The 22,290-nt window shown below is 46.7% G+C and overlaps 1 pseudogene; it reads left to right on the top strand.

The window, feature by feature from the left end:
- Nucleotides 1-19,753: 19,753 nt before the first annotated feature.
- On the top strand, nucleotides 19,754-20,274 carry LOC102959542 (annotated as a pseudogene).
- Nucleotides 20,275-22,290: the final 2,016 nt, after the last annotated feature.

Below are 22,290 nucleotides of genomic sequence, written 5' to 3'. Positions count from 1 at the left end.
GCACAAATGGGGAAGGAGCAGAGAGAGAGAGAGAGAGAGAGAGAGAGAGAGAATGAGAGAGAATCCCAAGCAGGCTCCACACCACTGGCATGGAGCCTGACATGGGGCTCGAACCCACGAACTGTGAGTGAGATCATGACCTGATCCGAAATCAAGAGTTGGAAGCTTAGCCATCTGAGCCCCTCAGGCACCCCACGATGAAAACTCCTAATAAAACAGTCACCTTTGGACACCTGAGTGGCTCATCTGGTTGAACATTGGACTTCAGCTCAGGTCATGATCTCACAGTGGGTGAGTTGGAGGCCCCCATGGGGCTCAGTGCTGATAGCACCGCAGAAGCTGTCAGCGCAGAGCCAGCTTTGGATCTTCTGTACCCCTCTCTCTCTGCCCCTCCCTCACTTGCACTCTCTCTCAAAAATGAAGAAACATTAAAAAAAACCCAGTCACCTCAGTGCTGTGTATTGTATACTCTTTCCCAATATCAGCATTATAAAGGGTGCGCCCTTGTCATTCTATGTGTCTTTTTTTTAAAGTTTCCATTATAGAAAAACTTACTTAAATGGGTCAAAGAGCACTATGAATAAAGGTTACTTTCTTTACTGACAAGCTTTCCAAAAGAGAAATTTGCATTTCTTCTGATTAAAAGTGTATCACAGATATAGGTAATGGTTCAGTTTCTAGCAAAGAAGGAAGTGCAAGGTGCTGAGCTGAGCTTATCAACTAACTCATGGGCTTTCCTTGTTCCGTGTGGACTAGTCTTTCCCCACTGCCTCAGGGATTCCTAGAAACAATCTTGAAAAAGGTGCATGAGTGTAGAAAATGTTTTCTTATTTACAAAAAAAAAATCATTTCCTTATTTTTCTGCATATAATGTCTAAGAATTCTCCTTCCTATACAAGTAAGGGCATCTGGTTGCTGTGGTCTTCAATAGCTGGAAAAAGCAAAGGAGATGATTTTAAAAAATGGCCTTTGAAAAGGTTAAGATTCCCTCCACCATCCCTGGTATAACCATGTTAGTTACGGTAATACTAGAATCTCAGTAGATGAATCCAGCAGCTGTTTATTTCCCACTAATGTCAAGTTCCATTGGCAGGGCCCTTGTTCAGCAGGTGGCCTTCCATGGCCTCCCTCAGGGCCCAAGCTCCCTCCATCTTGAGATAGGTTCTCAGCGTCAGTGAATGGGGAAAGAGACCCTGCAGGAGGTACCCTTGCTTCTTAAGCACCTCAGCCCAGAAGTGAGATGTGTATTTCCACTCACGTTGTGCTCATAATGAGCAGTCAAAGAGCCACCTGCCGCCGGAGTGTGGGAAATGGACTCCCTGACTAGGCAGCTGCTTTCCAGCCACACCTCAACGTCTTGGAGGGAAAGGCCAATCCTGATGGCTAGTGCATCATCTCTGCCATGAGAACCTTAGATGGAATGAGCCAGGTCCTCAGAATGTTGAAGCCAGCAGAAATGGTGCAAGACTGCCAAGGAAACAATTAACAAAACTAAAAGGCAACCAACAGAATGGGAAAACATATTTGCAAATGACATCTCGGACAAAGGACTAGTATCCAAAATCTATAAAGAGCTCACCAAACTCCACACCTGAAAAACAAATAATCCAGTGAAGAAATGGGCAGAAAACATGAATAGACACTTCTCTAAAGAACACATCCAGATGGCCAACAGACACATGAAAAGATGCTCAACGTCGCTCCTCATCAGGGAAATAGAAATCAAAACCACACTCAGATATCACCTCACGCCAGAGTGGCTCAAATGAACAAATCAAGAGACTATAGATGCTGGCGAGGATGTGGAGAAACGGGAACCTTCTTGCATTGTTGATGGGAATGCAAACTGGTGCAGCCGCTCTGGAAAACAGTGTGGAGGTTCCTCAAAAAAAATTAAAAATGGACCTACCCTATGACCCAGCAATAGCACTGCTAGGAATTTACCCAAGGGATACAGGAGTGCTGATGCATAGGGGCACTTGTACCCCAATGTTTATAGCAGCACTTTCAATAATAGCCAAATTATGGAAAGAGCCTAAATGTCCATCAACTGATGAATGGATAAAGAAATTGTGGTTTATATACACAATGGAATACTACGTGGCAATGAGAAAGAATGGAATCTGGCCTTTTGTAGCAACATGGATGGAACTGGAGAGTGTTATGCTAAGTGAAATAAGTCCTACAGAGAAAGACAGATACCATATGTTTTCACTCTTATGTGGGTCCTGAGAAACTTAACAGAAGACCATGGGGGAGGGGAAGGAAAAAAAAAAAAAGAGGTTAGAGAGGGAGGGAGGCAAACCATAAGAGACTCTTAAAAACTGAGAACAAACTGAGGGTTGATGGGGGTGGGAGGGAGGGGAGGGTGGGTGATGGGTATTGAGGAAGGCACCTTTTGGAATGAGCACTGGGTGTTGTATGGAAACTAATTTGACAATAAATTTCATATTTAAAAAAATAAAAAAGAAATGGTACAGGAGGGTGCTCCGTGGAACCATCTAGAGAGCACCGACCCCACACTCTCTGCTGACCTGTGCCACGTGTCCCCCAGCTGCCACTGGCTACTGAAATGAGAAGAGAGCTATCTTCCTGAGCACTGGACACAGAAATCCTGGAGAAATCTTGGTGGTTTGACTACAAACTGAGCACAGAATAAGAAGAGTTAATGAGGCATGTGGAACAAACAAATGGAAGTGGTGATGTGGGCTGGTTTATCCATGGGCACTGCCTTAGTTAAGCAACATCAGAACTGCCTGATGTTTTAAAATAAAACAAAACCAAAAAACCAGATGCTCTCTAACTGCATGGCCTTGTGCCTGACATTGGCCACTCTGGGGCTTAGTTTATGCAAAAATAATGATGTGGGCCCAATTGTTTCCAAAGCATCTTCTATGATCCTATGACCTATGAACTACAGAATGGTAATGAGCACTTCCAGAGCCCTGAGCAAAGCCCCCTGTAACATATCTTGATCTGGCTGCTGGTTGCACAGATGTGTTTACTTTGTAAGCATTCACTGAGCTGTACACTTAGGATCTGTGCACTTGCCTTTATGTATGTTGTCCTTCCATTTTAAAAGTTTATAAAGGAAAACAAACCCTTGTCACCTTATCCACCTCTCTTCAAATAAGAAGCCTAACATGGTTTTCAAAGTCCAATTTAGGCCATGAAACATGCACAGGATGTAGACATCCTTCGCTGGGCATGTCCCCAAGATCTTCCCCCCCTGCACTCGGTGTCTCTGGGATGGGGGAAGGGCAACTACCTGTTTCTTTTCTATTATTAAAAATTTTTTTTAATATTAAAACATTTTTTAATCAAGTGTATTTATTTTGAGAGAGAGAACACACGGGAGGGACAGAGAGAGAGGGAGAGAGGGAGAGAGAGCTCCACACTATGACAGCGTGGAGCCTGATGCTGCGTTTGAACCCACAAACCATGGGATCATGACCCGAGTCGAAATCAAGAGTCGGTCACTTAACTGACTGAGCTACCCAGAAGCCCTGGCCACTACCTATTTCAAATGCACTCAGACTTTTCTGGAATCCCTGCTCCTCATAGACCTCAAGTCCAGGGAAGGAGAAAGTGAGGCCAAACATGTCCATAATCTTTAAGCCCACTGACTGGTTTTCAGTGACTCTTGGCAGAATCTTTAGCAGGTCTCCTTGGTACTGGGCATGTCACATCTCTGGCCATCAGCCACATGTTGTAGGCCCCTCTGAATGGTCCCTGTTTTCAGGCAGTTCCTGAGTCAGAGGTCATTCTTATGCATGTGACCTCATCTTCAGACCACACCAGATTGGGCAGAGATGGACATGTGTCCCAAGAACAGCAGATCTAGAGGTGACCAGAAGCCAAGTGGTGGCCTGGAGTAAAAGTTCCACATCAATAGAGATGATGGAGATTAACTGGCACAACTCAATCATCCTGGGGACCTGGGTGTGTGTGACAGATACAGAGTCAGCCAGGTGGGGGAGAGCAGAAGAGGAGAGGTGCCTGACAGAAGCCCGGCAGAAGGGCCTTGAGGAGGAGGAGTCACGAGCGGCCGTGTCCATGAACAAGCTTTGCACAGGCAGAAACCAAGAGATTAGCCGGCTAGAAGCTGAGGCAGTTGATTGGCAGGAGCAGGCACAAAAATCCCAACGATGAGGACACTGAGTCACAGAGATGGCAGAGCCTAGAGAAGGCGGCCATGGAGCCATGAGCTGCCAGCAAAGAGGCCCCACAACTCCGTTCAGGCTCCCCTGAGGCCACCCCTGCTGTTCTTTCCCCGTGTGAGCACAAGGTCAAGGCTACTGTCACCTTTATTTAATCTCTCAGTTCCCACATCCATAAAATGGGGCCAATAATAATGCCTCCTCCTCAGCATTTTATGGAGTTTAAGTAAGTTAATACATGTAAGACACTTAGGATAGTGCTTCCCACATACTAGGTGCTCGATAAACATTAGTTATATTGATGGTGAAGATGTTGATTATTGCCACATGTATTCTTAAGCCCGCAAGACCCAAGGCAATCAGAGTGACTCTGCTACTTGAAACAAAAGGGCCTAATTATTTTAACTGGTATTTTTAATTCCAAAGTATGGGGGTCAATATTCACTCAATTCTGGCCTTACCTCCACTCATAACTTTGCTTTCAGACACAGCCCAGTTTCCTCTCTTGAGGCTGTCCTCTAAAAGAGTTGTTTCCCGTCACAGCTCTTAGTGGCATCACCATCATCTGAAGGGACCCTGTGCATCTGTTAGGCACTAGCGAACTTGCCACAAGCTAGAAGCATAGGAACCTTGCAGCAAGTCTGACCCAAGGAGTAAGAAAGAGAGGTGTGCACGGTATACCGATGTGAGCTTGGAATGCAAGACTGGCTTTTAACACCAACAGTAAACTGGAAAACGTGTGCCCACCTGACGCAGCATTTTAATATATGTCTTCCTCACCAGATGTCTCGACATCTTGAAGCCTGCCAAAATGTTCAGTTGCAGAGACCCCTGGTAGAAGAGAATTAGCTGAGCTCGGGTTCCTCCAGAGGCTGACTTGGCAACAAGGTCTCAACTACACAGAGCCGGTTTGGGAATGGGTCTGAGGAAACACCGCAGGGGAGCAGGCAAGCGAAACAAGGAAAGGAAGGCAGCCAACTGGGCGCTGTCAAGCCTGTGATCGCAGTGGGCAACTAGCATTGAGCCCCTAGCACTTCCGGCCTGCCACAGAGGAGAGCCATGCAGATTTCAGAGGCCGGGAAAGGTTGAGAAGTGCAGGTCCTGGCCCGGGGAAGTCAGGCTGGAATGCACACAAGTGGTCAGGACCAGGGGAGATGAGCACAAGCCTGGCCGCGCCTGCTGCGAGAGCCCAGGCCTCCCTGGGAGTCGTGGCCGCGTCTGCACTTCTGGGGATCAGGTGGTTGTCTTACAAGCCACACGGACAACCTGCAGTTCGTCAGTTTGCAAATCATTTGGGTTGAGACAAATGTAATGGTTCTCCTAAAATGGTAATTGCATTTTCCTGGAAATCAGCACAGGTTTGTTTATCTGCCACTTGCGTGTTACAGCACATAGCACATGCAGATCTTGAACATGTTGAAAAAGCAGAACAGAGACCCAGCACAAGTCTGTTCACAGACCTGCCCGGAGGACACCAAATGGCATGTTATTTCCTCCCCTCAACTGCATGTCACCAACAAAGGAACCCTCCAGGCCGGAGGTGGTGCTTTTCAGAGATGTCGTAGGAGGCAGCAGATGTGAGGTTTCTGTCACTGGAAGGTCTGGCAGCCTTTCTACAGTGTGCCAGTGACTCGGGTGAATACTCAGGATGGGGAAGGTTGCTAGTTTCATTTACATGCTATTGCTACTCGTTTTGGCTGGCTTACCCACAATGCCCCAGACACCTATTTGAATGGGAAGTGTTCCATATTTGTGAGACAGACCATCTTGTGGAAATTGGTGTTTTGTCACTCTCCCGAACAGTGTGAAGTTAGGAAAATGGCTTGTGTGTCTTGTTTGTGTTGTAAAATTCCAGCATTTTTTTTCTCCATCTTTCTTTATTATCAACATTTTTCTCGAGGGAGCTCACAAAAGCCAAAAGGATCCTTTTTACAATTTTTTTTCAGAACCATGCAACATGAAAAATAAAACCTTCTGTTATGCCTTAATTATTGTTTGCAAAAACTACGAGTACTTTCATGCCATGGTTTCTATATACCACTAACATTACTTGGTAGAAATGTGAAAGTTATCAAAAATCATTTTGAGAATTCCTTCTTTTTCTTTTTCTCTTGGAATATTGATATATTAAACCAAAGTGGCTCTTTGTCCAAGGTCCAATATTATGGTCTTATTTGCCATAGGTATTTACTTTTAAAAGCCATATAATTTCTTTTATATCCTAACTATTATTTTGCGGTATATTTCTATGCATTATTGAATTATTGTATTTTTCAATTTCATTTCTATACAATGAATTTTGTTTATAGAACACTCAAATTGCCATACATAATATACGTGTATATTAAAATGATAGAGAGAAGCATTCAAAATTCCAACAAGAGTCTCATATAATTGCAGTGGTGTAATGTAATATAATGCAATAAAAATGCAGTTTATCCCAAGGACATATTGGACAGAATGGAAAGGTCACTGTTTTCTGACCCTGATTTTCAAGCTTCTGTCTGACATTTACATTGTATATCATTAAGAGCATACACAAGTATATCATGTCTTTTTCAGACCAATTTTACATAAATTATGTGTCTCTATGATTTGTTTGCATAATGGGGTATTCACTCTTTATTAGAAATGTCCCATAGACCAGCCCCCTGCCGTCACAAGAATGCTAGAAGTAAATCAGAGAAAAGAGGTTGGAGAGTTCTGAGACATTCTAAAAAGAATCAACAGGAGGCTTCTTCCAGTGATAAAACAGACTGAGCTCATGATAAGAACTCTCTTCTATTACTAATATGTAGAAATTCTCGAAAAACATATCCCCAGAATTTAAATATATACATGAGCTCAGAAAAGGATAAAGGAAATCCCCAAGTGCCTGGACAGGAAGAACGGAATCAAAGTCAGAGCACTAAGGCCAAACAGGTACCCCAGGACCATGAAGATCTCACCTCAGACTGCTGTCCTATCCAGGAGCTGAAAAGGGACATGGCAGGCTTGCCAGGAAAGCAAGCCTGGCCCAGGGATGATGAGGAGGCTGGTGGCTGGGCCCCTGGGTGGAGGGAAGCCCTGTGCAGGAGGTGAAAAACCCAGGATTACACCCTACTTGGTGTAGAATTTGAGTTTATATTACCTGTATGGCACAGGAACACAAGCCAAACAACTAACATAAAAATGGATCTGGAACCTTTAAAAACTCCAGAATTCCCAACTGAAACAAATGCAAAACCACTCTGCGGGTCCATTTTCACAGCTAGTGACTCACAGGACTCCAGGAAAAAAAAAAATACAGCCCACTAAAGAAGAATTCACAATAAACGATTATGGTTGTATAGAATAATGCACCTATTGTGAGGGACAGTTAGAAAGTTCAGCAGACAAGAGAATAGACACCCCAAATTGGGTATTAGAGAATCATCGTAACAACACAATAAATATATTTTGAATAGTTGAAGACATAGAAGGGAGAACCAGAATGAAAGCCCAATGTAATATGAAGAAAGACCAGAGAGATTTGAATGAGAACCAAATAGAGTTTTTACTAATGAAAAATAGAGTCATAGAAATGAGTGGACAGGCTAAACAGTAGTGTAAATAATGGCAAAAAGAAAATTAGTTAAATGGTATATGTGAGGAAATTACCCCAAATGTGGCCGAGTGGAGGGGGAGTGAGCGAGAGAGAGAGAAGTAAAGAAAAATGAACTATGAAAATAATTCGAGGGCGCCTGTGTAGCTCAGTCAGTTGAGTGTCTGCCTCTTGATTTCGGCTCAGGTCATGATTTCGTGGTTGTGAGATCAAGCCCCACATTGGGCTCCACGTTGGGCTCTGTGCTGAGCGTGGAGTCTGCTTAGGACTCTTTCTCTCTCTCTCTCTCTCCCTCTACCCCTCTCCCCAACTTGTGCTTCCTCTCTCAAACAATTTTTTAAAAGAAAGTTAATTTGGAGCAAGTTCCAACATATGTCTAATCAAAGTTGCGGAATGAAAAATTAAAGGGAGACGGGGGCAGAACAATATTCAAAGAGATAACAACAGAACAAGTTCTGGGACTGAAAAAAGACATGAGTTTTTAGATTAAACAAAGCATATCTTTTCCCAAGCAAGATAAAATAAATCCACACCTAGAAAAATGTGGTAAAACTACAGAGCACTCCAGTAAAGGAGAAAATCTCAAAACCAGAGGGGAAAAGAAAAAAAAAAATAGCCTGCGAAGAAACCATACACACTATAATTCAGTCACATGACCAAACCTAACTGCACAAAAAACTGGGAAATGTAGTCAGGCTATGTGTCTGAGAAGATGGCAACATGGCTTTCAGAGACCAGATGCCGTCTCTGCCACAGTATAATTATCACCTTCTGAGTGTTGAGCTCAGAACTGTGGAAGAAGAAGGGAAGATTAAAGATACTCTTGGGAGATGAAGCCTTTTTAACTATCCTCAAATCACACTACACATAGCACTGGAACTTTCTTCTCTGATATTATTTTGGCTTTAACTGTCGTGAATGGCAGTGAAAGAATTCCCTCACCCAGATCGAATATAACATGTTCTAGAAATGAATCTTGTCCAACTTAAACTCACAGAGAAGGGTGAAAATTTGGGTTTATTTCTCAAACACTGAGTTGGCCACTCATAGAATAATAAACTCAAGAAGATCTCAGTGAGTATCCCAGGTTAGCCCCTGGCCAATGCACTGCTGAGTAACGAGGATCTCATTTGCGTGTGGCACATGACAAACTCAGCAAAAGCCTGTTGAATCCATTTATTCTTAAATTCAACAGACATTTTTTGGATGGCTACACTGAACCATTGTTCTCGATCTGCACTGTCTGATAGGATAGCCATTAGTCATATATGGCTACTTAAATTAACTAAAATTAGAAATTCAGTCGCACTAGCCACATTTCACATGCTCAGTAGATACATGTGGCCGGTGGCTACACTGGACAGCACAGATACAGAATATTGTCACAGAAGGGTTTATTGGGTAGATGCTGAAAGTACCGTAGCAAACACAACAGACACATTTCCTGTCTTCATGAAGCCTAAATGCTGTGTCAGATGATCATAAGTCTATGGAGAAAAATTAAGCCAGAGTGGAAAACAGAGAGTGGGAGTGGAGGAATGGAGGGGAAGCAGTTGCAATTTTAAATACAGTAATCTAGGAAGATGTCCCTGAAAAATGACTGTACTAGTTAACGTAATGCTAGCTGATATAACAAATAAGCCCTCAAATCTCAGTGGCTAAATACAAGAGTTTATTTCTTGCTCTGATCACTGGGTTGTGGGGAGGGACTATGGGATCATTAGGTGGCATCTGTTCTAATAGAGGCTCTGCCACCCACTACACGGAGCTTCCAGAGTTGCTCTGGGTGTTAACCTCAGCTCAGCAGATGGGAGAAAAGGAAAAATGGAGTCTCGTTTAAGAGGTTCCCATGGTCTGTGATGCAGGCCTGGAAATGGTGTGATCGTTTTCACTGGCATTCACTTGGCCAAAACCCAGCCAGCTTAGCACATATCCTTATCTAGATGTACCTATTGTCCCAGCAATAATTCTACAATATGGACAGGGAGCATACATTTTGGCAGGTCGCTGTCTACTACAGCCACAGTCCCTCAAAGAATTGAGGGAGCCAGCATGCAATATGGGGGGAAGGGGAGAAGAACAGTTTACCCAGAGAGGACAGCAAATACAAAGGCCCTGAGGCAGGAGTGTATCTGGCATAGAGAGGGAAAAGCAAGGGGACCAGTGTGGCTGGAATAGGGAGGGGAGCTAGAATATCCCAGGGGTATCTTCTCAGGTTCCCGCTGACCCACCAGCGAGCCTCTCGGAGTGTGCTTGTTCACTTCCATCTGACCGGCCATAATTTGTTTATGAAAAAACTATGACGATCTTGGCCAACTCCTTTGCCAAAACCCAGTTACACAGTCCATGGCCTTTCCCTGGCTTAATAGTTTGATAGCCTATCAAAACAGTTAACTGGCGTGGGCTACCAGGGCTTAAGCTTGGAGGCCCCTCGCCTGCAGAGACCCCTCGTGAGCCCCTGGAAGGGGCCCTGACAACATGTTCACATGTCATGTGATTTTGCAAAATTTGCAAAAATAAGACGTTCTAACCACAGTCGGTTAAGTCCTCTGTGTCAAGTTTACTTCCTCTCTGCCATACATCCACCCTACACCTGGCTGGGTTTTGGTGAATGCTGGTGAAAACGATCACACCATTTCCAGGCCTGCACCACAGCCCATGGGAACCTCTTAAACGAGACTCCATTTTTCCTTTTCTCCCATCTGCTGAGCTGAGGTTAACACCCAGAGCAACTTTGGAAGCTCCGTGTAGTGGATGGCATAGCTTCCTTCAAATCTGCTGGTATCGAAGTGGCCACAGACGTTTTTGAGATCGGGCTGAGGGCAATTTGAGTTAGGGGTGCGCTTAGTGTACTCTTAGCGGGAAATATTTATGTGGTGCACAGTGACTTGTGTGTGTAGTTAATTTATTGTGAGCCGTCCCAATACAAGGGTGTCTCTGGAGTCGTGCTTATTTATTGTGCCAAGACATGTGGCATTGTGACAAAGTGTCCTCTGGCCATATTGAGATATCGGCTGGACCTACAGCAGCAAGTACCAAAGATATGTGCACAGTGGAGGAGGAAAAAGGTCTGGAAAGTATATAGCGTGATGTTGTGGAAAACCTTTCCCATCAGCAGACACAGTGGGGGCTTCGGTTCTCATTAACGCCTAATCAAAATGGAAGTTCTCCTGCCAGGGGTATAGTTGGTGTGCTGGGGTGAATAGTGTCCCCCAAAACTCATGTCCACCTGGAACCACCTAACACGGACCTTACTGGGAAATAAGTCCTCGAAGATGTAATTAAGTTAAGATGAGGCCATTCTGGATTAAAGCGAGCACTAATCCAATGGCTGGTGTCCTTATGGAGGAGAGGGCACACAGAGACACAGAGAAGGCTGTGGGAAGATGGAGGCAGATGCTGGGGTGATGTGACAGGCCCAGAAATGCTAGGAGCCACAAAAAGCTGGAAGAGACAGGAGGGATTCTCCCCTCCAAGCTTTGGAGGGAGCATGGCCCTGCCGACACCTTGATTTGGGACTTTTGCTTCCAGAAGTGTGAGAGAATACACTCCTGAGGTGTCAGGCCGCTCAACTTGCAGTCATTTGCTGTGGCAGCAGTAGGCAATGAATACACTTATTAATGCAGCATTTATGGGGGCGCCTGAGTGGCTTGGTCGATTAAGCATCTGACTTCGGCTCAGGTCGTGATCTCACAGTTTGTGAGTTCAAGGCCCACATCAGGCTGTGTGCTGACAGCTCAGAGCCTGGAGCCTGCTTCAGATTCTATGTCTCCCTTCCTCCCCTCCCTGCTCACACTCTGTTTCTCTCTCTCAAAAATGAATAAACATTAGAAAAATTTGTTAAAAATAAATAAATGTAGTATTTATAATTGTAACCACCTAACGTGTCTTTTTTCTTTGATTAATTGGAGCAAATAGAAATAGAATTCTCGTGCTTGTGTGTACAGACTTGTAGCAATACTCTAAGCAGTAAGAACATGTGTGTGTGTGAAGTTTATATGTTAACAGGCATCCCCTCTATCGATAAGATAGATTGCAATCAGCTACGGTGGATGTAAGGCTGAATTATTTTTATTATTTTTTTTTTTTTATTTTTTTTCAACGTTTATTTATTTTTGGGACAGAGAGAGACACAGCATGAACGGGGGAGGGGCAGAGAGAGAGGGAGACACAGAATCGGAAACAGGCTCCAGGCTCTGAGCCATCAGCCCAGAGCCTGACGCGGGGCTCGCACTCACGGACCGCGAGATCGTGACCTGGCTGAAGTCAGACGCCCAACCGACTGCGCCACCCAGGCGCCCCATATTTTTATTATTTCATTGGAAAATGACGTTGTAAAATTATTGTCATGTAAAGATGTTATCAGAGCATCTAGCCAGAAAAAAGGGAAAAATATTGTAAATATAATTCAGGAAGCTAATTCACACAAAATACTATTATTTTTATGATTTTTGTTTGGGAAATTTGTCAATTTTTTTTTGAAATTTACAATTTGTTGCAAGTTTTGTTCTTACTCTAAGTAAATATTCGTGTTGGTACCTAATTTTATATTTGTTATTTTGTATGATATCTAGTTATTAAATGTTTATTTATTTTTGAGAGATAGTGCAAACAGGGGAGGGGCAGAGAGAGGGAGAGAGAGAATTCCAAGCAGGCTGCACTCTTGATGTCAGTGTGGAGCCTGATGCAGGGCTTGAACTCACAAACCGTGAGATCATGACTGGAGCTGAAATGAGGAGTTGGATGCTCAACCAACTAAGCCACCCAGGCGCCTCCGTGTAGTTTGTAACAGAGCCTTCTCCCACCAGATGCTACAAAGCTCCAGGCCCCTCAAAGCCTGGTCTGTGATTGGGCACGAGAAACTGACTCCAAGGGAATTTTGCATCAGCATCTGTTCACTGCATGATTTTTTGAAATCTATGGGCAAGTTAAGCCCTCTGGAAGCTTGTATCATAAGTGAACCCAGTAATCTCTAGATTTACAGCTATCCTGCACAAACAGGATTTCTATGAGGCAGTGAAAACAGCTCTAAAATTGCTCGTGCTTCTGGTGGTTTCTCCACAGCAGTTCAAATGGCATTTGGGCAGAACACAAGTTTGTTGTTCTAGGCTGTCCCGGGCACTGCAGACCATTTGGCATCCCTGGCCCCTGCCCGCTGGATGCCAGCAATAGGCTCCAGTCGTTGACAATTGGAATCATCCTCAAACATCTTGAAACTTCCCCGAGGCCTGTTGTCGGGGGAGAGGTACTGCTCCCATTGAGAACTGCTGCTGCACAGATGGCCCTGAGATATTCTCTGTAAATCCCACTTTATCAGATTAAAATTAAATTGGAACTTAATGCGAGGGAAGGGCCCCTCGCTTTGTGCCTCACTTACGGGGCAGACCCTCCTCGGCTCTCCCACATCAGCCTGTCACCCCCACAAGTAAGCCTGGGAAACATATTATGAAAATGTGAAATCATGAGATTCTAACATCCACTGCAGCACTGGTCCTCAAATGAGAGTGATTTTGTCCCCCAGGGGGTATTTGGCAATGTGTGGGAACAGTTTTGGTTGTGACAGCTAGGGAGTGGGTGCCACTAGCATCTAGGAAGTGGAGGGCAGGAATGCTTCTGAACACCCTTCAGTGCATAGGACAGCCCCCATGACAAACATTGATCTAGCCCCAAATATCACTAGTACCAAGGTTGAGAAACCCCGATCTGGACCTTAGATGGATTCCTGAAATAGTCTATGTAAGACCCATTTTATTTAAAAAAAAATCAAATTCTATTTTAATGTCATTGAGACTTTGTGTCTACCAAGTCCTAAGGCTTTCAACGAGGCTGACTTGCCTGGGAACCATAAGCAGTGTGCCCGGGGCAGTCCAGTCATCCTCTGAATTGTTGGGAACCTTCGGGCTTTGCCTCCTTTCCCTTTCCCATACCTTTCAGGCTGCCCCCAGCCCTTCTCGGGTCCGACAGGGTTTGCCTGAGCCCCCAGGGAGTCCTGGTCTCACCTAGCCTCTCTAGGCAATTATGACACAGCCGGTCTATAAATACTCACCGGACCTTTCCTTTTTGGGTACACAGGAATCTTACATTCCCCAGCCTCTCTTGCAGTCAGCTTGAGGACCAAGTGCTGGCTCATGAAATGTGGGCAGAAGTGCTACATGCTATTTTCCTGGATGCCTTCACTCCGGGGTAGCAGGGAGGGCACCCAGAAGGGCCCTATCGAGGGAAGCCAACAGTAACCATAATGCTGGCCTGTGAACCCACCAGAGGAGGTGCTACAGGGGCACAGAGTGACCTCAGGGTTGAGGGCTGCAAGGTGAACCTGGGGGCCCTGGGGAGTCCCACCTGGACTTCAGGAGGATACACAGCATGTATAAGAGAGAGCCAGAAGAGAGAAAGCGGGGCCACGAGGAGCTGGGTGCCACAGATCTAGGAGTTGCCAGCTGTACACCCCAGCAGGAGAGACAGCAGGAGGCACAGGGGCGAATGGACAGGGACACCGTTGCTACTGAAGCCTGCATGGACCCAAAGAATGTCAGGAGGACATGGCAGCCTCCAACTCTATGTCCACACCCCTGTCTCTTGAGGATGCTGGGTGGAGCTCAGAAAGGGATTTTTCTCAGATAGTCCCCTAAATTTTTTATTTTTAAACTTGTTAAACATTAAGAAAAGTTGAAAAGTAATACAGTCATCATCTGTGAACTCTTCAGCAAGAGGTACCTAACATTTCTCCTGACCTTATTCCATTATTCTTTCTTTCCACTCTGTTCTTTTTCTGCCTCCCTCTCTCCCCCTCTTTTCTCCCTCTCTCCCTCCCTCCTTCTCTCTCTCTTCCACCCCCTCTCCGCACTCCTCCTTCCCTTTCTCCCTCTCCCTCTCCCTGTCCCTGTCCCTGTCCCTGTCCCTCTCCCTCTCCCTCTCTTCCCTCCCTCCCTCTCTCCCTCCTTTTGCTGAAACCTTTGCAAATAAGTAGCATAAACTGTGTTACAATCCATTCCTCCCATTAGGCTTTGTGATGGTCAATTTTATGCATCAACTTGACTGGGCTAAGGGATATCCAGACAGCTGGTGAAACATTACTTCTGGGTGTGTTTGTCAAGGTGTTTCTGAAAGGGATTAGCATTTGAATCAGCAGACTGAAGAAGAGCTGTCCTCACCAATGTGACCCGGCATCACCTAATACCTTGAGGGGCTGAATAGAAGAAAAAGGCTGAAAAAGGGAAATGTGCTCTTTGCTTGAAGTGAGAGAACCATATTCTCCTGCCCTCAGACATTAGTGCTCCTGGTGCTGGCCTTGTAGACTCAGACGAGTACTTACACTGTTGGGCTTCCCTGGTTCTCAGGCCTTCAGAACTGAATTACACCAGCTTTTCTGTGTCTCCAGCTTGTAGACAGCAGATCAAGGGGCTTCTCAGCCTCTAGAACTGTGTAAACCAATTCCTATAATAACTTTCCTCTATCTATCTATCTGTCTGTCTCATCTATCTATCCATCCATCCATCCTTCCATCCTATTGGTTCTGTTTCTCTGGAGAACCCTGACTAATAGGATTTTGGTGCCAAGAGTGGTTCCAGAGGAACAAATTTTTAAGGATGAATATTCTGAATTGGTCCTGGATTTCTGGAATTGGCTCTCTAACCTCATTAGATTTAAAGATATTAATGAGTCTATTCTCAGCAGTAAGCAGAGTGGAGATAATTTTGTTACATAGCGTCAACCCCCCTCCACAGTGGCTATGGGTGCTTTCCCTTCCAGCAGGAATGTTTGCCAGCAGCCTTGCCAGCAGAGGGTTTTGTCAAGTCTGTGAATTTTTGCCCAACGGATGGATGAGAAATGTAGTCTCACTGTAGTTTTAACTTATTGTGAGCGAAGATGAGTGTTATTTTCTTATATTCAAGAATCGTGTATTCTTTTCTCCAGACTGTCTATACTTGTCCATCTAAAAATTTTGCTTTTGGTCTTTTTCATCTTGATCTTTAAGAGCTCTTTATATCTGTGAGGGAGATTAGGCCAGAAAGGGGCATTTTTAAACTGAAAGAGAAGTTTTAAAACTGGGAGACATGAAGGCACGATGGATTGAAAAGTTGAACTTGCTCTGCTTATAAGCAGGAGGGAACACGAATATGATTAGGTCCTACCCAGAAAAACAAGTAAGAGCTTTTTCTTTTCTTTTTTTTTTTTCCTGCATAGAAGTCTCGCGTGAACAGAGCTGTGATGCACCACATATGGCTAACACTCCAGAAGAATTTCAAATCAAATGGGCTTTCCCCCTGGACTTCCTAAAAGTGAGACCAGCTGCTGATACATGTAGCCAATTTGCCAACCAGCTCCTTTTTAAAGAACAAGATGCTGATGTGATCTCAAAAAGAAAAGTCTTCCAGAAGAGGACAGACACAGTTCTGGTTTTTGAACACTGTAACCGGTGGCATGATTAGGGCTGGCTCCTCTATCCACGAGGCCAGGTGTTTCATAACGAACAGTAACACTCTCTTGGCCCTAATTTGAATTTGGGGCGTGTGTTTAAAGTAGAGAACAGCAATAGAAAAACGTGGAACTCAAGCTCTTGCTCTCCAGATAAACATCTTGTAGTAACGATAACTTGAGAATGTCCTGAATAGGAGAGTTGGCCATGCAGTGTCCACACGGCATTCTCTTCGATGAGGAATGAAAAGGAAAGGAAAAGAAAGCAAGCGCCCGAAGGGAAAGCATCTTGATTCCTCCCTTGAATCTTTGCTGTGGCTGAGATGTTCTCCAAGAAGAGAGGCGTCAGGCAGGACAGGTCCCGGAGAGAGTGTTTCCGGTCCTCTTCTCAGCCTTAGAGAGACAGCGTCAGCTTGTATGTGGACGCGCAGCGGTGCAGACTGACCCTTGCAGGGACGCTCACTCAGCAGGCTGCTCACCCTGACCATCGTAAGAGGAAAAGGTAAGCGGAGAGTCCGGAGGGAATAACAGTGGCATTTTAATGTGATAATAGACAAAACCTGATTGGAGTGTGGTCGGAAAAAGAGGAGAGCAGGTGAAGATGACAAACATAGCTCATTCTAGGAATTTGAGTGCAAAATGGAGTAAATACATGAGGTCTGTCCGTGGCATTGGATGTGGAAGCAGGGGATATATATGTGTTTTTAAAGTTTTGGAGTTTCTCTTTACCACGTGTTTGTAAGCTGGTCCGGCTTTCTCCAGTACAGAGAGAGAACTTGATGAGCCAGTTGCTGGGGTGAGTCCTTGAGGAGGCAAGCAGGTAGGACTGGCATCACACACCCACGACCTGGGTCGGCACTCAGGGCCCCATGCTCTGAAAGGCCCTGAACTCTCTTTAATGCTCTGTTGTTGCCGTCTGGAAATTCTTGATAATTTTGCCTTTGAAAATGAAGTCCAGCAGAACTTAGGAACAAGTACCAGGGGCTTGGAGCCTCAGCTCACACGCAGTCCTGCCTCCTCTACCTCCTCGGGACAGGCTCTCAGGCACCTGCTCCCAAGATGTCTGGTGCCCCGGGCCCCACCTGGCCTCCCCCTCACCCGTCCCCACCCCATGCCTGGGACAGCAGCTGGGTGGCAGGTAGGAGGAGAGAGGGTGGAGAGCCCGATTGGTGCCGTCAGCATCCACTCCCAAGGGGGCCCGGGTGCAGGCTGCTTGAGCTCAGGTGCGCACACCCTGGGAAGTTTCAGGGCAGGCTGTGTGGTAGTTGCCCTGCCCTGGAGTTGGCATTGCCACGACATGTCCAGGCAGCTTAGCAGAGGCTGCATCCTGGGGGAGATGAGCCTCTCGTCCACCCCGGATCCAGGTACCTAGCGTGCCCTGGTGCACAGGTTTAAGGACCCCCAAGCATCGTCCATCTGCCATGGATTGGGGAGAGACACCGGTGGGAAGCAGAGCTCGACCTGCTCAGAGCTCACCCCCAGTCTCAGTGCAGCGGCTAGGCAAGGTGGCTGGTGGGAGGGGAAACCTGGTAGCCATCAGGCCCAAGTGTGGGCAGTAAAATTTGTGCTAATAATATAAACCTTGAATTTTTTCTCTATCATGACCTTACATAGCAAAAAGAAGCCCCATGACAAGTCAAGAGAGAAACTGAGAAAGATAGGGTTTTATATTTGAGTACTGTTTTCCCTGTTTTTTAAGCAAGGTGCTCCTCATTTTTGTGTTACACTGGGCCCTGCGAGTTATGACTGAATACCTCCTCTAGGCCAGGCACTGCACTAGATGTTTTTACACAAATGATCTCATCTGACTTTCCTGGTAATTCTGCCCTAATGACACTGTTCTTAGAGCCGAGGGAGGGCATCCTTGAGCAAGCATGATGGCTGAGGAGGGATGGGAACTCAGGTCTGTTCTTTTCCTGGAAGCACCTTGAAGTTCTCCAGGCGGCAGAGATGATGCAGTTTCTTGAGATAAGCCTTTATGTTAATATCAGCGCTTATCAACTTCAGTAGCTGCTGATCTCTAAATAATTCTGTTCTTAATTCTTTCCTTTAAAAACATATAAGGGTTCAGATATTTCGAGAGGCAGGGGGGCTTTGCAGGTGGCCCAGTGCTACAAGATCCAGAACGGTAGGTGTTTGTGGTTGGAGAGAGGATAGGCAAGATGGCCTGATCTGCCCTCACTTCTCTCCAGTGGGATGCCGGGAAATGGTAAACAACCAGCTCTTACTCAAAATTAAAAGCTTCTTCTGTGGCATTTGCCAGTCTTCATGGTGTAAATCCTCTCACCGTAGCTGATTTTAAGCTCCCAACGTGATGAGGAGTTGGGAAGAGGTGCGTGGCAATACAGCATTATATGGCGTTTCCATGGTACAGATGTAAGACCTAAAACCTGCTCAATATCGTAGATACTATAAAATATAGTACAATACTTAGTAAATTATTTTGTTTTCACTGTCATTTATGTAATTGTATGTTTATTTAGCTCTTTTCATATTTCAAGTGTTTAATTTTTAAAAGTTTATTTATTTTTGAGACAGAGAGAGAGAGACAGAGTGTGAGTGGGGGAGGGGCAGAGAGAGAGGGAGATACAGAATCCAAAGCAGGCTCCAGCCTCCGAGTTGTCAGCACAGAGGCCGACATGGGGCTTGAACTCAGTAACCATGAGGTCATGACTTGAGCTGAAGTCAGACGCCCTTCAAGTTTTCATTTCAATTCTAGTTAGTTAGCATATAGTGTAATATTGGTTTCAGGAGTAGAATTTAGCAATTCATCACTTCCATACAATACCCAGTGCTTCATTCTTCATAATGGCTGTATTTAAATCAACCAGCTCACACAATCCTGAAAACGTAACAATCAGCTCTCGTGAGCCAGTGTGAGCTAGTATAAGCAGCGTGGGCTGATAGGAGGTGATATGAGCCAGTGGAGGCCAGCTGTAGCACAGCGTTGCTTCTGAGGAGCTGAGGAAGGCCGTCCTGTCCCTTGAGCCAATTTTCTTTCTTGTTACGAACATCCCAGGGCAGGGATAGAACCCCAGAGTGGGAAGGGCTCTGGGAAGCTGCTGGGTCCCTGCCCATTTTACAGATATGGAAATGGAGTCCCAGAGGATGCAAGGGGCTTGCCCTCGGTACGCTGGATACTTGTGGACCTCCAGGGTCTTGGACACCCTGCATGTCTTTTCCCCCACACAGTCAAGACAGTTTCTGAGTGTCGATTCTATACCAGGCAGACCTGGGTCTGAGTCTTGACTCCGCCATTTAGTAGCTGCAAGACAGGTCACTTCAGTTCTGGGAGCCTCAGTCCTTCTTTTCTTATATGGAGAAAATAGTGCTTTTCTTGGGTGGTTGTTGTGAGACTTTGACGGGGTGATGTATGTGCCTGGCCTGGGGCAAGGGTTTACTGAATGTGGAGGGAAGAGAGGCACCCATGGGAACATCTGCTTGTTGCTGCAGCTTGCCCAGCATCCTGGGCTGCCCTGAACTATGTGGGGTGAAGGTGCTAGAACCCGCTCGTCTTGCTGTGCCTGCCAGGGACTGACAGCTCCTGCTCGCAGCTGCCCCGGGGCCTAAGGTAGTCTGTCCTCCTTTCTGCCTAATGCTGGGCCCCATCATCTTATCACTGGAGCAGGGCCTGGCACCGGCCATGTTCCTGAAGGCCCTGCCCGTTCTCCTTGACCACGCAGCGCCTGCTGGGGGTGTTCAGCCACATGCTTCCCTAGAGATGGGCATCCTGGATTGGGGCAGCATGCCCTTTGTCCTTAACCCTCCTGCTGTGGCCCAAGTGGCCCATCCCTGGCCAACTCGGACAGCCAGTGGCCCCAGTGCTGAGCGTGTACACCATGGGTACTCCACCTGTCCTGTTGCCAGGCCTGGGAAACCCAGGTAAGATGAGTAAGCCAGCATGTACTGTGCCTGCACTGTGGCCAGGACTGCCCGAAGCCCAGCTTTTTGGAAAAGCACATCCAGTCCTACACACACAAGAGACCCTTCCTGTGTGACACCTCTAGCCTTGCCTTTATGACCCAGAGCAACACATATAAGCACAGGCAGATCCAGACACATCTCAGCAACTCCCAACTGTCCTCTGAGTCTGATGGGAGTGGGACAGCCTCCTAGTGGAGGGAGTGAGTCTGGAGAGACACTCAGAAGAGAGGGAAGGTGACAGGGCATAAAGCAATTTCCTTCTCCAGGCACCCAGGGTATTGGGCTGGACCCAAAGTCCACCATGCATTTGTCCCTTGCTGCTAAGAGCCTAGACATGAATCAGAAACTGTTTCCTGTCCAGGTCCACATTTAGAGACTCCCAACAGGGAAGCCCCTTTGGACTCCAAAACATGGCTTTCCCTGGGTTCCTGCTGGCATAAAATGCCAGAGTAGAAGTCTCTGACTGCCATTAAGCTTGGGCTGCTGCAGTGACAGCAGGCACTCTCCTTGGAGAAGTCCCAAAACACCAAGGCCTCTGAGGACAGGCTGAGAAAGTGTGAGAGCACAGTCTCAGGCTATCTGTCCCCCTCCAACAGCGCAGGGTTGCTGATGGTTCCCACCAAGTACCCTGTGCCTACAAGGACTCCTTCCGTTTTGACATCTGGGCCCCGAGCTCAGTGGAGGAAGCACACCACCCTCTCCACAGCCCCTTCCACCTTCACTCCTCTGGACAAATCTAGGCCCCTCTTCTTTTACTCTGTTTCCACTCAGTTTGCCACCACTGCAAAATGTATGCTGATCATCAGGAGCAACTTGTTGCTTTTTATTAAGAGCAGCAGAGCACAGCACGAAGAGGGCCAGAGCCCGTGGAAGCCTGCCCCAGGAAGCAGAAGCTTCTGAGCCCCAGACACTACCTGGCCCTCTTGGGCTACAGCTTGGACACAACCTTAGTAGGTGTCCCCAACTGTCCCCCTTGAGCCCATGATGCCACAGATGGCCTGCCTTTTAACCTGATGGAGATATCCTGACCACCACAGAAAGCCGAGATGGAAAGAGAAACGCCACAGGGGAGGAGGCTGCCGGCCAATGTGGCCAGTAAAAAAAGTGCAGCCGGGAGGAACTGAAGGTGTGTTCCCAGGAGAAGTGGTAAGATGTTGAAGAGCATCCACTAGAAAATGAAAGGCTGACACCATGGAGGCAAGAAGATGAAGGAGGTGAGGATGGGCAGTGAGATACAACTGAACCTGCCTCCACAGGAAGAAGCAGTAGGGAAGGAGGGGAGGCAAGTGGGTGCAGCCCAGCCAGGGGATAGGAGGACCCATCTGTGTGATGCCATTTTCCCTCCCGACACCATTTCTGTTGGGGAAGATGGGGCTTCACGGAAGTCAGCCAACCCAAGAAGTCTCTTTGGTGACTGAGTCTCCCAAGCAGAAGGCTAGAGCAGTCAGAACAGAAACTGGTGACCAGCCCAGGGGGAACAGAGCCATGTCATTTCCCCCCATCCTAAACTGCAGAGACCCCCTGCCAATCTGGACAGTAAGAGTCCTCTGATTCCTCCATACGGGAGGGTGGAGCCAGAGTGTCAGCTGCCACCAGCACCTGGCCTTCAAGAAAGGTGACGCAGAAGCCCTGAGGCTGGTTTTGCCAGACCCCAAGCGGGAAAGAGGCCTCCATGGTGATGACAGGAAGGAGATCTATCAGGGGGCCCAAGACATCCCCAGGCTGCCCAACTGTAGTTCCAGCAAATTCTATCCCATGGAGGATAAGCTCCCTTCAGAAAAGAAGAAACTGAAGTGGACTTGCTGAGCAGCCAGGAGAAGCTAGATGTCCCCAAACCAGGGGACACGATCCCAGGGAGACCATGATCCCAAGGAGAAACGGAGTGCTGACTACATGGAGTGAGTGAGACAGGTTGGCAGATGTGTCCTTGGAGTGCTCTGGTGTTTCCTTAGCTTCTCTGTGGGCTGTCCTGAGACATGTTGGGCCGAGGGCAAAGGAACCCCAGTTTCAGTGTGTGGGCTGTGGTTACCAGCCAGTGTCTCAAAACCTAGGTGCAAGTGGCTCCCTGCTGGCTGCCTAGCCTTGATTTCCTGGTTTGCTCGCTTCTCTGGAAGACCATGCCTGTTCCCTGAAGTACCTCCTCAGGTTACCTCAGCAAGAGACCCACTCACCACTGCCAGGATTCTTTCCATGGGAGAAGGTGGCTTA

This window comes from Panthera tigris, chromosome X (genome assembly GCF_018350195.1).
Source record: "Panthera tigris isolate Pti1 chromosome X, P.tigris_Pti1_mat1.1, whole genome shotgun sequence".
Lineage (NCBI taxonomy): Eukaryota > Metazoa > Chordata > Mammalia > Carnivora > Felidae > Panthera > Panthera tigris.
The sequence above is the reverse complement of the archived record's forward strand: the minus strand, read 5'-3'. Positions and strand labels throughout refer to the sequence as shown.